We start from the raw sequence: 17,318 nt of genomic DNA, 5'->3' as shown, positions 1-17,318 counted from the left end.
ATAATACTTATAATTCCAAACAACACTGTGCAACCCCCATTGCTATAAAAATTATGGTTCAAAAGTTTTATGTTTTTTTTTACCATAAAAACCCATTTAAAATACGGAAAAATGGATTTTTTTGAAAAAAACCGATTCTGATTGAAATCCTTCTGTTATGGTCCTTATAATTCTAAACAAAATAGTGCATCCCTTCATTCCTGTTAAAATTACTGTTCAAAAGTTAATGAAAGTTTTGAGATTATACCTATTAAATACCATAGTTACTCTCATCGCTTACCCATGATAAAGGTTGTTGACAAGCTAAAGGGAGAAAGTATGTGTCAGATTGCTGATACCGTTTATTATATTTTATAACGAATAATGGTTTTGTAAGAAAAATAAGTTATATTTAAATTTGACTAAAAACTATATCTATAAAAGAGTACTATATATATATTCTGAAAGTTTCATTATAATCTGTCGAGTGGTTTCGGAGTCCATAACGTATATAAACACACATATATATATGTGTGTGTATATACGTTATATATATGTGTGTGTATATACGTTATGGACTCCGAAACCACTCGACAGATTATAATGAAACTTTCAGGCATTATTAAGCATCTTTCAAGGATGGTTTGTGTGAAGTTTGGTGCAGATCTGTTAAAAGGGATCCGTCCCAGAGGGTTTTAAGTGGGCCAGTGTCAGACTTTTTGAGGTACTTTTCTGTTAAAGGGAACATTCATTATTATCGATGATTTTCAATCGATATTAACGAATTGAAACCTATCAGCTGACAACTACGATAAATAAATATTGTTCAGTATAAAAAAAATATTGAAATGAATCTGTTCCAAACCAAGCTAACAAAACCAACCAAACTTGTAACATTTCAAAATTCCGTTTAGTCTTCCTCACATGCCTTTTCTCAAACGGAATTTTTTAAATGGTACAGCAAGTTTGGTTGGTTATGTTAGGTTAGCTTAGAACAGTTTTAATCGATATAATAGACTAGATTTTAGCCTAAACAAGATCAGTTGTCAATTTGTAATGGATTGTAAAGGGAAACAAAAATATCGATATATCGATTGAAAATCATCGATAATAATGAATGTTCCCTTTAACAGGAAAGTACCCTTTTTGAACTACAATGTTTACATGAATAAAATTCAAAAGCAGATGTTTACTTTCATAAACTGTTTTGTAGGTTACCCTCTGCAATACTATACTACAATATCCTTTGTGTCTTGCTTTTGCAATGACCATTATAAGGCACTAGGGCAATCTCTGACTATCGTCGGTTTAAATTTAGAAAATGCATGCTTTTCACACGGACAGCTGTATGTTGCGTGCTCACGTGGTGGTAGGTACGCCTCAAAAATTATATATTTATACACCTAATGAAAAAACAAAAAACACTGTTTATCCACTGGCAATTAAGTAAAATATTCTATTTTAATTTGTTGTATACACTTTTATTATTCATCATAAAGAAAACATTACTATTTAAAATAATAGTTGTTAAGCGCAGCAACGCGCGCCGGGTAAAAGCTAGTATATCTATAAACAAGGAAAACTACAACATTATTTTAATTCTCCATAAGAATAACATGGACATTTTAAATTAAAATTGTTTTGAATTATCTCCGTAACTGTTAGGCATACAACCACACTTCAATAAGCAAAGTTATTTCTTTTTTCAAGCTACGGTACCTAATGGTTTGGAAAGAAATTGTGAAATTTTATATTTTTAGAGTAAAAAATGGGAAAAACCCCTGTTAGTACTTAAATGCCCTTTCTTAATATTCTGAGACATATTTGCACATCTACGTGAAAACACCTTTAATTTGACACCTCAAACATTAAAACACGTCAAGCTGTTATCCAGTTATGGCTGTGAAAAGAAAACTGCTTGCGTATTAATATATGGATTGATCTTTTAAGTAAAAAAGCGATCAGCTGATTTTCGGACCTAGGGCAGCAAAAACCTGCTTGGCCCAAAATGACGACGACAGGTGGCATTTCGGCCCTGGACAGCAATACATAGCTTTTAGCCTCCAATTAATGTTTGTAAAACGGCCAAAAACATCGTAATATGGTGGGAAAAATTGATTTTTGATGATGTGACGTATTGAAAGTGTTTTAAAAACCACCAAACATGTACTTATTCTTGGTTTCTTCATTTCAGTTTTTGCACCAACATTATTTTAGACCAATATGATGTACTTGAACTAGTAAAAATGGTCTTAAATTGTTTAATCATTATTTGACCTAAATAAATGTGTTAATAAAGTGTGATATTTTTCAGATGTGTTGCTAGATAAGCCCAGTATTCGGTCAACTGCATCATTTAACAAGTCCTACAGAAAAGATTTATAAATAAAGGTACAAGGCTTATTGATTAGTCGACCCTTCTGATTATTATGGTACTTTAAGCTTATCTAATAAGTTTCACAAAGACAGAAATTGGAAACTTACCAATGTTAAAACACACTAAAAAGCCTCTGCTTAAGTGTCCAATATGTGGGAAATTTTTTTTAACTCAGTTGAGAATGAAGGTTCATATATTGTATCACACGGGCGAGCGCCCCTTTAAATGTTTGATGTGTGACAAAACCTTTACCCAGCAATATACGGTAAAGAAACATGTGTTGACACACACAGGGAAGAAACCTTATAAGTGCACTACCTGTGGAAAATCCTTTGCATCAACATTCATTTATAACAGACATGTATTAATACATAGCAATGAGCGTCCTCATAAGTGTTCTACATGTGGAAAATCATTTTTATGCAAATACAAGTTGAAGTCGCATACATTGTCCGTTCATACAGAAGAGAGACGTTATAAGTGCACAACATGTGGTAAATCCTTTAAATGCAAAAAAGGTTTGAATGAACATAAATTGACAATTCATACAGAAGAGAAACCTTTTCAGTGCACAACATGTGGCAAATCCTTTAAACGCAAATACGGTTTGAAGTTGCATATATTGTCAATTCATACAGAAGAGAAACCTTATAAGTGCACAACATGTGGAAAATCCTTTAAACGCAAAAACCATTTGAAGTCACATATATTGTCAATTCATACAGAAGAGAGACCTTATAAGTGCACAACATGTGGAAAATCCTATGCACACAAATGCAATTTGAAGGCGCATGTATTGTCGGTTCATACAGAAGAGAGTCTTCATTAATGCACCACATATGCGGAAAGTCTTTTGCATATATAAGCAATTTGATAGAACATACTGTTGGAATTTAGTACAGGTACAAGTGCTCTAAATGTGAAAAATCCTTTAAACCGCAAAAACAGTTGGAAGGTACATATATTGTCAATTCATACAGAAGAGAAACCTTATAAGTGCAACACATGTGGAAAATCCTTTAAAAGCAAAAACAATTTGAAGTCACGTACATTGTCAATTCAATTCATACAGAAGAGAAACCTTGAGTGCACTTCATGTGGAAAATCCTTTGTATCAACATTCCTTTATAACAGAAATATATTTATACATAGCAATGAGCGTCCTCATAAGTGATCTACACGTTGGAAATCCTTATACAAATGTCCTTTTTTTACAAATATATATGTATTTATTCTTGACAATCTAATTTTGGTCTTAATCATTTCCACAACTGATGAGTCCTTATAAGTAGGAATTTAAAAGCAATTATAACGGACATGTTTTCATTTATATCAATGAACGTCATAAAAAGCCAAATGACATGAAATGACTCACAAAATGTTGTTTATAAATAATAGTCAATTGTAAGACCAATGGTAAATCCTATATGTTTTCATATTTAATATAGAATGTAAATTAACTAAATTTTCTTCACCAATATCATGTATTATACAGGTTAGATAAAAAGTCCCAGGACAGTAAAATATTTCAAAAAGTAATAAAGGTGGAGCTTCAAAACTTGGTACACAGTTACTGGGCATTGAAATTATTTTAACACATTATTCAGTGATATGCTACCTCCTTGAGCGATGGCCCAACAGGAGTCAGAAGAAACTCTTACATGTAACGATAGGTTTATATGCACAATCAAATTAAAGGTCTTTGTTAGTAAAATACAAAGCCGCAAGTTTGAACTAAAACAGACATTAAAGTAAAAAAAAAACCCACCGCAGCAAACCAGACGACTAACCGAATTTCTATTTGTCTGAATTGATTTCAATTAAATCTATTTTCATGGTTTTTAATAAAGCTATAAATAAATAAAATGTTTACTAATATAATATAAAATACAACTATTTCATAAATTTAACTTATCAGTTTAGTTTCGCTTAGAACTATCAACATCTATAACAAGTTTCCAGAGCCGTCTTTATAAAATGCGAGGCCTGGGGCAATACATAATTGCGAGGTCTTGTTTAACCAAGCTCACCGGGGGGTCTGGGGGGTACTCCGTACCCCCCAGCTGAGAGGGGAGTCCGGTGGTTTCCCCCCGGAAAATTTTTGTAAAATTATACTTGTAAAGTCGTCATTTTAAGCACTTTGACGAAAAAAAATGAATATTTTACACTCTGAAAATGGGCGTGAATATTATTGCTAATTACACATATTATTGTTCCAATTCCAAAGTGGATATCATAAATATTGCACACGAAATTCTTTACAATCATTAATAAAAAAAATCATAAATAACACTTCTCCTTTACTGTGGATTGTGAATTGAATTAACCCTTTGTAAATTAAACACAGTGGCGGGACGACAATTAATAGTAAATGCTTATAGGCTATCTTGTTTATTTATTTTTTGTCAAGTTAGGTTTATTGTGTTTTCGGCAGTTGGTCTGTGAAGGGTGTTTTAAAGGTAAAAAATATTACATAAATAATTGTCAATGAGATACTTGCAAATTCGTCATTTTAAGCATTTTGATTAAACAAATGAATCTTTTACACTCTGTAAATGGCCGTTAATATTATAGCTAATTGCACATATTATTGTTCCAATTCTAAAGTGGATATCATAAATATTGTCCACGAAGTTCTTTACAATAATTAATGAAAAAATGAACACTTCTCTTCATTGTGGATTGTCGTCCCGTCACTTTGTAAATAGTAAATGCTCATAGGCTAACTTGTTTATGCACTTTTTGTCGAGATAGGTTTATTGTGTTTTCGGCAGTTGGTCTGTAATGGGGGTTATATAGGTGAAAAATATTACCTATAATTGTCAATGAGTTTTTAATAATAAATTAAAAGAGGTAGTATCATTACAGTGTAATTCACAGTATTACTTTTTACTTTAATGACAAATATTGTCATAGGTTTATGTTTATTGCGTATTGCGAGTAGTTTACAGTCAGTCTTATCCATGCTGATTATCCATTCAATCCAGTAAACATTTACATCTGTAAATAAATTGAACTTAATTAATCATACAATAGAAGTTTAATGGCACCAGTACCAGTAAGAGTAAGCGTATGACTCACTCACATTCACCGGGGTGGCTGCCGCGAAGCTCGGGTTCCGTCATCGCCGCCGAGCTGTCAAACGTTGTTTGATATTCTTTTGTGTTTTAAATGTCGTTCGTAGGTTTTTAATCGATACAACAATTGATATAGGTTAATTAATAATAAATAAGACATATTTTAGGCACATGTATCTGTCTGTCCTTTATTTTTTTATTTTCATTCCAAAACATTAACTTATTTCTAGCGATAGTAAGGCCTCGCCGGGCAGGCCTCGCCGGACAGGCCTCCGGCGCGAGGCCTGGAGCGGTCGCTCCACTCGCTCCACCCTAAGGACGGCGCTGCAAGTTTCATTAGTAAAGATGTCACACCGGAAGTAATTTTTTCATGGGCTGTAACTCCTAAACGAGTGGGTTTATCGAAAAAATGTCAAGAATAAAAAAGTTTTTAAACTGCATGTTCTATCCGAAAACTTAATAATAATTGTAGCTGTTATCCAGTTATGGCTGTGAAAAGAAAACTGCTTGCGTATTAATATATGGATTAATCTTTTATGTAAAAAAGCGAACAGCTGATTTTCGGACATGAAAAAACCTGCTTGGCCCAAAATGACGAAGACAGGTGGCATTTCGGTGTTGGACAGCAATACAAAGCTTTTAGCCTCCAATTAATGTTTGTAAAACGGCCAAAAACATCGTAATATAGTGGGAAAAATTGATTTTTTTTTATGTGAAGTATTGAAAGTGTTTTAAAAACCAGTAAAAATGTACTTATTCTTGGTTTCTTCATTTAATTTTTTGCACCAACATTATGTTAGACCAATATGATGTACTTGAACTAGTAAAAATTGTTTTAAATTGTTTAATCATTATTTGACCTAAATAAATGTGTTAATAAAGTGTGATATTTTTCAGATGTGTTGCTAGATAAGCCCAGTATTCGTGCAACTGCATCATTTAACAAGTCCTACAAAAAAGATTTATAAATAAAGGTACGAGGCTTATAAATTTGTCGACCCTTCTGATTATTATGGTATTATAAGCTTTTCTAATAAGTTTCACAAAGACAGAAATTGGAAAATTACAAATGTTAAAACACACTAAAAAGCCTCTGCTTAAGTGTCCAATATGTGGAGAAAATTTTTTAACTCAGTTAAGAATGAAGGTTCATATATTGTATCACACGGGCGAGCGCCCCTTTAGATGTTTGATGTGTAACAAAACCTTTACCCAGAAACATAATGCAAAGAGTCATGTGTTGACACACACAGGGAAGAAACCTTATAAGTGCACTACCTGTGGAAAATCATTTGCACACAAATGCAGTTTGAAGAAACATACATTGACAATTCATACAAAAGAGAGACCTTATAAGTGCACTTCATGTGGAAAATCATTTGCACACAAATGCAGTTTGAAGAAACATACATTGACAATTCATACAAAAGAGAGACCTTATAAGTGCACTACATGTGGAAAATCCTTTGCATCAACATTCATTTATAACAGACATGTATTAATACATAGCAATGAGCGTCCTCATAAGTGTTCTACATGTGGAAAATCATTTTTATGCAAATACAAGTTGAAGTCGCATACATTGTCTGTTCATACAGAAGAGAGACGTTATACGTGCACAACATGTGGCAAATCCTTTAAACACAAACACGGTTTGAAGTTGCATATATTGACAATTCATACAGAAGAGAAACCTTTTAAGTGCACAACATGTGGCAAATCCTTTAAACGCAAATACGGTTTGAAGTTGCATATATTGTAAATTCATACAGAAGAGAAAACTTATAAGTGCACAACATGTGGAAAATCCTTTAAACGCAAAAACCATTTGAAGGTACATATATTGTCAATTCATACAGAAGAGAGACCTTATAAGTGCACAACATGTGGAAAATCCTATGTACACAAATTCAATTTGAAGTCTCATGTATTGTCGGTTCATACAGAAGAGAGTCTTCATTAATGCACCACATATGCGGAAAGTCAGTGACGTAGCCAGGATTTTAAAATAGGGGGGGTCGACCGACTAAGGGGGTGCATGGGAGTATTCCATACCCCCAGGTAAAAGATGGGTTCGGGAAAATTTTAAAAAATATAAGCTCTATAATGGTCTTTTTTTAGCTCTCTTGGCATTGAAAATAATCAATCAGTCAATACAGTGTATGATTATATAATTTTACATATAATTTAACAAAAAAATATATATAAGGCTAGAAGGGGGGGGTCAGGACCCCCCCCCCCCCCGGGCTACGTCACTGGGAAAGTCTTTTGCATATTTAAGCAATTTGATAGAACATACATTGGTTCATACAGAAGAGAGGTACAAGTGCTCTAAATGTGAAAAATCCTTTAACCGCAAAAACAGTTAGAAGGTACATATATTGTCAGTTCATACAGAAGAGAAACCTTATAAGTGTGATCTACATGTTGGAAATCCTTATACAAATGTCCTATTTTACAAATATATATGTATTCATTCTTGACAATCTAATTTTGGTCTTGTTCATTTCCACAACTGATGAGTCCTTATAAGTAGGAATTTAAAAGCAATTATAACAGACATGTTTTTATTGATATCAATGAACGTCATCATAAAAAGCCAAATGACATGAAATGACTCACAAAACTTTGTTTATAAATAATAGTCAATTGTAAGACCAATGCTAAATCCTATATGTTATCATATTTAATATAAAATGTAAATTAACTAAATTTTCTTAACCAATATCATGTATAATACAGGTTAGATAAAAAGTCTCGGGACAGTTAAATATTTCAAAAAGTAATAAAGGTGGAGCTTCAAAACTTGGTACTCAGTTACTGGGCATTGAAATTATTTTAACACATTATTCAGTGATGTGCTACCTCCTTGAGCGATGGCCCAATAGGAGTCAGAAGAAACTCTTACATGTAACAATAGGTTTATATGCACAATCAAATTAAAGGTCATGATTAAACAATTAAAAAAAATTTTACTAGTTAAAGTACATCATATTGGTCTAACATAATGTTGGTGAAAAAAATGAAATGAAGAAACCAAGAATAAGTACATTTTTGGTAGTTTTTAAAACATTTTCAATACTTCACATCATCAAAAATCTAATTTTTTCACTATATTACGACGTTTTTGGCTGTTTTACAAACATTAATTAAGCCATGTATTGCTGTCCAACACCGAAATGCCACCTGTCTTCGTCATTTTGGGCAATACAAAGCAGGTCTTTGCAGGTCTGAAAATCAGCTGTTCCCTTTTTTACTTAAAAGATTAATCCATATATTAATACGCAAGCAGTTTTCTTTTCACAGCCATAACTGGATAACAGCTACAATAAAATTATTATTAAGTTTTCGGATGGATTATGCAGTTTAAAAACTTTTTTATTCTTGACATTTTTTTGATAAACCCACTCGTTAGTAAAATACAACGCCGCAAATTTGAACTAAAACGGACATTAAAGTAAAAAAAAAACCCCGCCGCAGCAAACCTGACGACCAAGCGAATTTCTATTTGTCTGAATTGATTTCAATTAAATCTATTTTCATGGTTTTTAATAAAGCTATAAATAAATAAAATGTTTATTAACATAATACAAAATACAACTATTTCATAAATAATTTAACTTATCAGTTTCGCTCAGAACTATCAACATCCATAACAAGTTTCATTAGTAAAGATGTGGACATTACATCACAGAGAATAGACCATTATAGTGGTCTACTAGGTGAAACCCGTCGAAATTGACGGTTAGGAGCCTCCTCGTTTATATGGTCGTGTGGCTTCATTGGCAACAAATAATGCAAATGAAATAGCAATGTGCCATTTCCAAAGAGAAAAAACATACTGTAAATTGGCTGTTACTTAAATATTGATCCGTTTACATGCATTGTTAATCAACGTATCTTATAAACGATAATGTGATCTAGTTTAAAAAGAATATGACCTTTCTGTCGTGACAGTAGCTGCTTAAATAGTATTTACTCTTACAGCCAAAATATTGTGATACTTTCAATAATGTTACCAACGCAGTGAGCCACGGTCCGTAATATAGGTCACTGCAAATAATTTGTCAAGATAGGTACCATTTTAGTCAAGGTTTTTGTATTTGGATGTTATTAGACACGATAAGAGCACACTGAACTTCTTCTGCAGATGAAGTTGGAGAAATATAAGCCGAATCATAAATGTGACAATGCGAGTTTGAGCATTTTGTAACTATATGAGGAAGCTACATAGCATTTTTTAGGCTGCTGCTTAGTGCACTTAAGAATATATTTTTTAGAGATGAATTACATTGTTTTTGTTGCCGAGTAGCGCTATTAAACATGCACAACCCTTTTCGTTAGTCTAATAAAATTCAAAGGCTCCCTAAGAGTTCAAGTTCTTATCTGTACACATATCTATATTATGTTTACACTAAGATGAATGAATACATCAAAGTAACCTCTCTGAAAAGTCTGCAGTATATTGCAGTTATCCAGCTTAATGACTTTCTAAATCATGCACATATTTCTACATAAATATTGTAAAATATTTTATCCAGTTGCTATAAACCACTATTAATTTAACAAAATATGGACACGGCTCAAATGGGCACCATGCCCTTCTGCACTTGTATTATTTTGTATTGTATTACACAATCGATGATTTTTCCAATGATTGAAAGCATGTATGACAATAATCTCATGACCCTATGATGATCTGTCTAGAATAATATGATAAAATATAGGGAAAAGGTGTGAAAAATGCAGACACAAACCCGTAAAATAGATATAAGATAGTTCAATAAAAAATAATTGTAAGAGTTATTGTGATAAAACGATTTTCCACTGATTTGGTAATGGAACTTTATATTGCAACACATGACATGATACAGAAGAAAATCCAGTTTAAAATCAGAAAATAACATTGTAAATACTTCTTTTGGACTATTCAGTAACTCCCAATAAATGTGTGCTGTTTAAAATACAATTATAAAATAAACAGCTGTTTTATTAAAAAGTATTATCCACATGACCAAAATGTAAACAAATCTGTAGAGGGATCTTTAAAGGCTTCTGGGACAGAGACCTAATCGAATTTACTTCGTCTTTCCTTTCTTTGGACACCTCTACCAAGTTTCTACGCCAAGCCGTTCTCTCAAATTAGTGGAGACAAAGTTTCCAATTAAATATTTAGATTCCCCCATGTTAATCTTATGGGAGAAAATCCAACTTTGATGGAAGATCTTGCCCAAACTAATAAAGATATCAAATAACTAAAAGCACTTTGCAAAACTACAGATCAGGGCAATTTTTTTGACACTTTAATCATCAAAATCGGTCCAAAAATGAGGGAGGAGTTATGTTTACAAAAATCGGCTTAGCGTATTATATATATAGATTGTATGTGATTACGTACATATGCTTTGTATCGGTATTTTTTTCTGTGTTAAATTTTAAACATTTAACTTAATTATGAAAAAAATTGTTTTCAAGCAAGTGTTATACATCCAAATATCTCAAAACACTGCTAGAAGTAATTGTTCGTAAGCCCTTAAACCAACCGTCGATTTTGACGGGTTTCACCTAGTTTCATTGAAAAGTATTAAAGTATTACAAGCTTGTAAGTAACATAGTATCTGTCTCTGCAGCTTGTACATTTAAGATATTTAATTTTTTCCTAAAAATTAGAAATAACTACAATATTTCATTTGATACGGGTAAAAATTCATGCACAAATGTAAGATACGATATAGGTATCGATACATTCCGTTCTAATACATACCACTACACAGGATCAACACATTGACCAGTATGACACATCATTACTCATAGGTAGGCTAACATGGTAACAAAATGCTATGTACAGACTTTCTGATAAGGCACTATCAAGTATTAATAAGGTTTTTTAGTGTAACCTGTTGTATAAAAATAAGGATGCATTTCACGACATCCAAGGGTAACCACATAGAATAATGTAAGTCAGTGTCACAACATCCAAAGTAAAATTTTTGGGCATTCTCATGATGTCCAATAGTCTATGAAATATTTGACTGTTGCATGACGTTCAAATCTCATGTCCAAAAGTACAGCAACTGCAATAAACATACTGTAGTCTTTCTACAAGCTCTGGATGTCATGAGATTGGTCGTCGTGAAACAGCGCACTTAACACTCTTCAAAATGTAGCAGTTGCACCATGTCCAAAGCCGCTGCCAGTTTCACAGCGTCCAATAGCTCAGCGCTGTCCCACCACGTCGAGAGCCCCCGCACATCGTGAATACTTTTTTGCCGACTGTAGTACAAACTAACTTAACCTAACCTAGCTCCGTAAGCAAGAGCTCTAGACGTCGTGAGACAGGTCTGAGTTATTGATCGTCGTGCAACTGGCAGCGGCTTTGGACATTTTAGTTTGGACAGGCGGGTGTGACTACCATCAAATAAGAATCTATTTCAGCCAAATATTAGGTAATGAGTAGCCTACATAACAGTTTAATGTTGGCAGCACTTACTCACCCTACCATGGTTGATATAAATACCCCCGCCTCAGCAAACCTGCACACTAAGCCAATTTCCATTTACCTGGCTGAATTTCTACTAAAATATTCCCTCAAAATTATTGGATTCATTTCCTATTTAAATAACACTAGAGAAACCATAATGCTCTGCAGCTTTGAAATAAATATCATATCCAAGAAATAATCAAATTTATGTTGATAGCTTAGAATTAAATAAACAAAATTTCCAAATTTGACTAATAAAATGAAAAAGTGCTTTATTTAACAAAAGATAACCGGTTTACAATCATTCATGACTAGTAAAGAGCCTAACTATACAATTACAAAATTAAATGGCCTAGCACTTAAAACAATGGTCTTTTGGGCCGTCTGTTGGTTGGCATATACTAAAACAAGCATCTTTTTACTTTCTCCCCCTGTACCATAATATATGGAGAAAGTATTGTTTTCGTCAACATTTTTTGAGTGTGAGTTTAAAAAAAGTGGTTTTCGAAGTGATGTGTGTGTCTAGATGTGTACAGAGCTACAGACCACACCTACCTGTAGTCCAATTTTGATGAAATTTGGTACGGTATGTAGGTACTAATCCAGGTGTTTTTTTATTTTTTTTTTGGAAATTTTGATTTTTAATGTAGATTTTCACAGAAAAACTTATAATATAACGGGAAAATCGGATTTTCTCAAAAACGGCCCGAACGATTTTGATAAAAATTTAGCAAGTTGTAGCACTTTAAATTCTGAACAAAATGGTAGAACTCCCATTTCTGTAAAAATTACGGTTCAAAAGTTATAGTAAATTATGTTATTTTCCCATAAAATAAGAGAAAATGGTATTTTCGAAAGAAACCCATTTAGATTGAAATTAGTATGTGATAATACTTATAATTCCAAACAACACTGTGCAACCCCCATCGCTGTAAAAATTATGGCTCAAAAGTTTTATGTTATTTTCCCATAAAAACCCATTAAAAAACGGAAAAATTGATTTTTGGAAAAAAAAACCGATTCTGATTGAAATCCTTCTGTTATGGTCCTTATAATTCTAAACAAAATAGTGCATCCCTTCATTTCTGTTCAAAAGATAATGAAACTTTTGAGATTATACCTATTAAATACCATAGTTACTCTCATCGCTTACCCATGATAAAGGTTGTTGACAAGCTAATGGGAGAAAGTATGTGTCAGATTGCTGATACCGTTTATCTATATATTAATTTGAAACTGTTTTTCTTTGTCATAGCTAAATTGAGAGAACGGCTGGGCGTAGAAACTCATTAGAGGTGTCTAAAGAAAGGTCTTGGTCTGTAGATGAGCCATCAAAAGAAAAACGTGGTAAATTCCCTTGGGGCTCTGCCCCAGTGGCCTTTGAATTCCCATCCCATGTTATCCTTATGGAGGAAAAACTGGGTTTTTGTCCCAGCTAATTTGAGAGAACGGCTGGGTGTAGAAACTTGGTAGGAGTCTCTAAAGAAAGGTCTTGGTCTATAGATGAGCCATCAAAAGAGGAACGAGGTAAATTCCCTTGGGGCTCTGCCCCAGAAGCATTTAAAGTTGCCTCTTCAGATTTGTTTACATTCTATACTACTTTTTATTGAAACAGCTGTTAATATTTAAATTGTGATTTATTGAATTTTTCAAAATGAAGTACAGTATTTGCAATGGGTTTTTAAAATCGATTTTATTCTGCATCGTGTCATGTTTTGCAATATAATGTTCTATTACCAAATCAGTGGAAAATCCTAATATCACAGTGACTCTTAAAATTATTTCTTATGGAGTTAACTTATAACTATTGTATGGCTTGGTTTCTGCCTTTTTTTACCACTTCTTGGAGATTGTAGGTATACGTAGGTACCTACGTAGGTAATATTCTTTGGCGTATTGCATCTGTAGACGAAACTTGGGTTGGTGAAATTATTACAATGGAAAAAAGCGAGAAATCCTGGACAAATTGATATAGGCTAAAAATAAAACTGAATTAACAATATGCTACATTTCTTGAGCAATCATTGAAATAACCGATTTGCAAACAATGGAAACATAGAAAAAGTCATAGAACACAACCAAGTAGAAGAAAAGAAATAATGTTTTTTTTTTCATTTATAATCGTTATTATAGACAACCTAATGCGGCTATGAGAGGGAACTATTTGTAGAAACACTAAAAAACAAGATCAGCTTTTTGAAAAAAGATAAGATAATTTACAAAAGATTTTGATTATATCTAACTGTTGTGTAGATCGTGCGTATTTCCATAATCTTTGAGTCGCCTGTAATGCTTCGCAATTGCTCGAATTTGAGCAACAGGTACACTAGTTAAATATATTTTATATTGAATAATGGTTTTGTAAGAAAAATAAGTTATATTTAAATCTGACTAAAAACTATATCTATAAAAGAGTACTATATATATATATGTATATACGTTATGGACTCCGAAACCACTCGACAGATTATAATGAAACTTTCAGGCATTATTAAGCATCTTTCAAGGATGGTTTGTGTGAAGTTTGGTGCAGATCTGTTTAAAAGGGATCCGTCCCAGAGGGTTTTAAGTGGGCCAGTGTCAGACTTTTGTACAATGGTTACAAATAAATAAAATTCAAAAGCAGTAAAGCAGATGTTTACTTTCATAAACTGTTTTGTAGGTTACCCTCTGAATTTAAGCAACTACAATATCCTTTGTGTCTTGCTTTTGCAATGACCATTATAAGGCACTAGGGCAATCTCTGACTATCCGTCGGTTTAAATTTAGAAAATGCATGCTTTTCACACAGACAGCTGTATGTTGTGTGCTCACGTGGTGGTAGGTACGCCTAAAAAATTATATATTTATACACCTAATGAAAAAACAAAAAACACTTTTTATCCATTGGCAATTAAGTAAAATATTCTATATTATTTTGTTGTATACACTTTTATTATTCATCATAAAGAAAACATTACTATTTAAAATAATAGTTGTTAAGCGCAGCAACGCGCGCCGGGTAAAAGCTAGTATATCCATAAACGAGGAAAACTACAACATTATTTTAATTCTCCATAAGAATAACATGGACATTTTAAATTAAAATTGTTTTGAATCATCTCCGTAACTGTTAGGCATACAACCACGCTTCAATAAGCAAAGTTATTTCTTTTTTCAAGCTACGGTACCTAATGGTTTGTAAAGAAATTGTGAAATTTTATATTTTTAGAGTAAAAAATGGGAAAACCAATTTTTACCCCATAAACACCTGTTCCATTAGTCCGATCATGCTGGTTTGCGAACTCTTAGAATAAACAAAGGTTTCGTACCAAATTTCATTAAAATCGAATCATTTTTTCTCGAGTTATCATGCTAACGGACATATAAATATGATTTTGAAGGGTGTTTTTGGCCTCTGGGTACCTCAAAACGAAAAAGTAAATCGTTCCCGGGTCTAGGACTTACCATGAGACTTACAGTAATAGCTTATTCCCTTCGCTAAAAACGAGTGGTGGCAGTGAGTAGGGATCGCTTGAGAATTTTGCAGCCAATTTTTTTAGTGGGATGGCAAAAACCTCCACCACTGTGCATAAAGGGGGGAGAGGTAACCTTTTATCACAGAAACAATTTGTCCCATTTATCCATTTCTTTCTAAAACATTTTGAAGAGCTTGTAAAAAGATCTTATAATGAAGTGTTTCTGTAGGCCTACGGTTATTGGCTATTCTAAAAGTTTTAAATTTAAAATTCCCATGATATTCTTATGGAGAATAAGGAAATTGTTGTGGTTTGATTGTTTATGGATATATTATATGGAAACATTATTTATTTTATACTACGCTATTATTGATGTTTTTCTAAAAAACACATTTTACTACACTTTACTCCCTGTAGCAGCAGCATACCTAGGTACTCATTGAACCTAGTGTTATTTAAATAAATTAATGCTTGCACATACCGGAGTGGTGGCGGTATAGGCACAATTTTTCATCCCCCCCACTATCATCACCGCGGCGGTATAGCTGGGTTGTTCACCCCGGACAGATTCCGCACCGCAGCGATGACAGCTGAGTACAGTGATTTTCTGTCCTCATTGATGAGTGTGCAGTCAACATGTTCAGTGTGTTGTTAGATAGAAATATGTGTACATCAGACGACAAGGAAGACATTTTGCTATTGTTTGCTGTAACTGAAGACAACGATCGCGGAAATAGGGAGTTGGTATATGACATGAACAAAAGGCAATTTGAGCATGGCGAAGACCATACATTGATGCTTAAACTTATAAAAGACAAGAAACACAAATGCTAGGCTCGTTGCACTGGCAACGCTGGGCAGAGAAATGGAACATGCTGCATCTCAGTGGAGCGGTGGTACAGGCGGTATACCGCTACCGCTCCATTGTAGCGGCTTGCATTTACTTCCATTTGACTAAATCACTGTGCGAATATCGCACCGCTAATGCTCCACCGTACCGCTCCGGTGTGTGTACACCTTAAAAGTGAAAATTAATCTGGCTTCAAATGGAAATTCGCTTGGTCTGCAGATTTGCTGCGTGAGGTTATTTTATTTTTAAAATGTCCAAATTCATTTATATTTATCAACACTTTTTGAAAGAGCGCAAAAAACAATCAAAAAATGTACGATGTAAAGTAAATAAATTCAACTATATTACCAACAATTTATTATCTTGCTAGGAAACTATTTTATGAATCAGACTTATTTAACAGATGTTAAAATAAAAATATAAATTCCGGCTTTGCTCTGGAAGTAATAAGTCCTGCAGTCTGTGGTTAACTTTAAAAACTATTTCAAACTACGTCCATATGTTTAGTTGTAAACAAAGGGAATTGAGTTTAATCTAATGTCAACAGATAGCGGCGCTGTTCCCATACTTAAGCCCTTAACTGTTAGTACTTAAGTGCCCTTTCTTAATATTCTGAGACGTATTTGCACATCTACGTGAAAATACCTTTAATTTGACACCTCAAACGTTAAAACACGTCAAGCTGTTATCCAGTTATGGCTGTGAAAAGAAAACTGCTTGCGTATTAATATATGGATTGATCTTTTAAGTAAAAAAGCGAACAGCTGATTTTCGGACCTAGGGCTGCAAAAACCTGCTTGGCCCAAAATGACGACGACAGGTGGCATTTCGGCCCTGGACAGCAATACAAAGCTTTTAGCCTCCAATTAATGTTTGTAAAACGGCCAAAAACATCGTAATATGGTGGAAAAAATTGATTTTTGATGATGTGAAGTATTGAAAGTGTTTTAAAAACCACCAAACATGTAACTTACTTATTCTTGGTTTCTTTATTTCATTTTTTGCACCAACATTATGTTAGACCAATATGATGTACTTGAACTAGTAAAAATTGTTTTAAATTGTTTAATCATTATTTGACCTAAATAAATGTGTT

General features: G+C 33.3%; 1 protein-coding gene across 1 annotated transcript in view; it reads left to right on the top strand.

Annotated features, from left to right (window-relative positions):
- LOC128993007 (gastrula zinc finger protein XlCGF49.1-like) overlaps positions 1-17,318 on the top strand; it is a gene marked incomplete at its 3' end in the record, with an annotated part of 52,623 nt that overhangs the window by 23,475 nt on the left and 11,830 nt on the right. The window contains exons 4-5 of the mRNA XM_054416758.1: positions 2,294-2,370; positions 6,331-6,407. The remainder of the gene's footprint in view (positions 1-2,293; positions 2,371-6,330; positions 6,408-17,318) is intronic.

Source organism: Macrosteles quadrilineatus, unplaced genomic scaffold, assembly GCF_028750875.1.
Source record: "Macrosteles quadrilineatus isolate MER2022 unplaced genomic scaffold, UCM_ALF_1.0 Scaffold_4__1_contigs__length_99947679, whole genome shotgun sequence".
Lineage (NCBI taxonomy): Eukaryota > Metazoa > Arthropoda > Insecta > Hemiptera > Cicadellidae > Macrosteles > Macrosteles quadrilineatus.
Note: the sequence above shows the minus strand (reverse complement) of the source record. Positions and strands in the feature narration are given on the sequence as shown.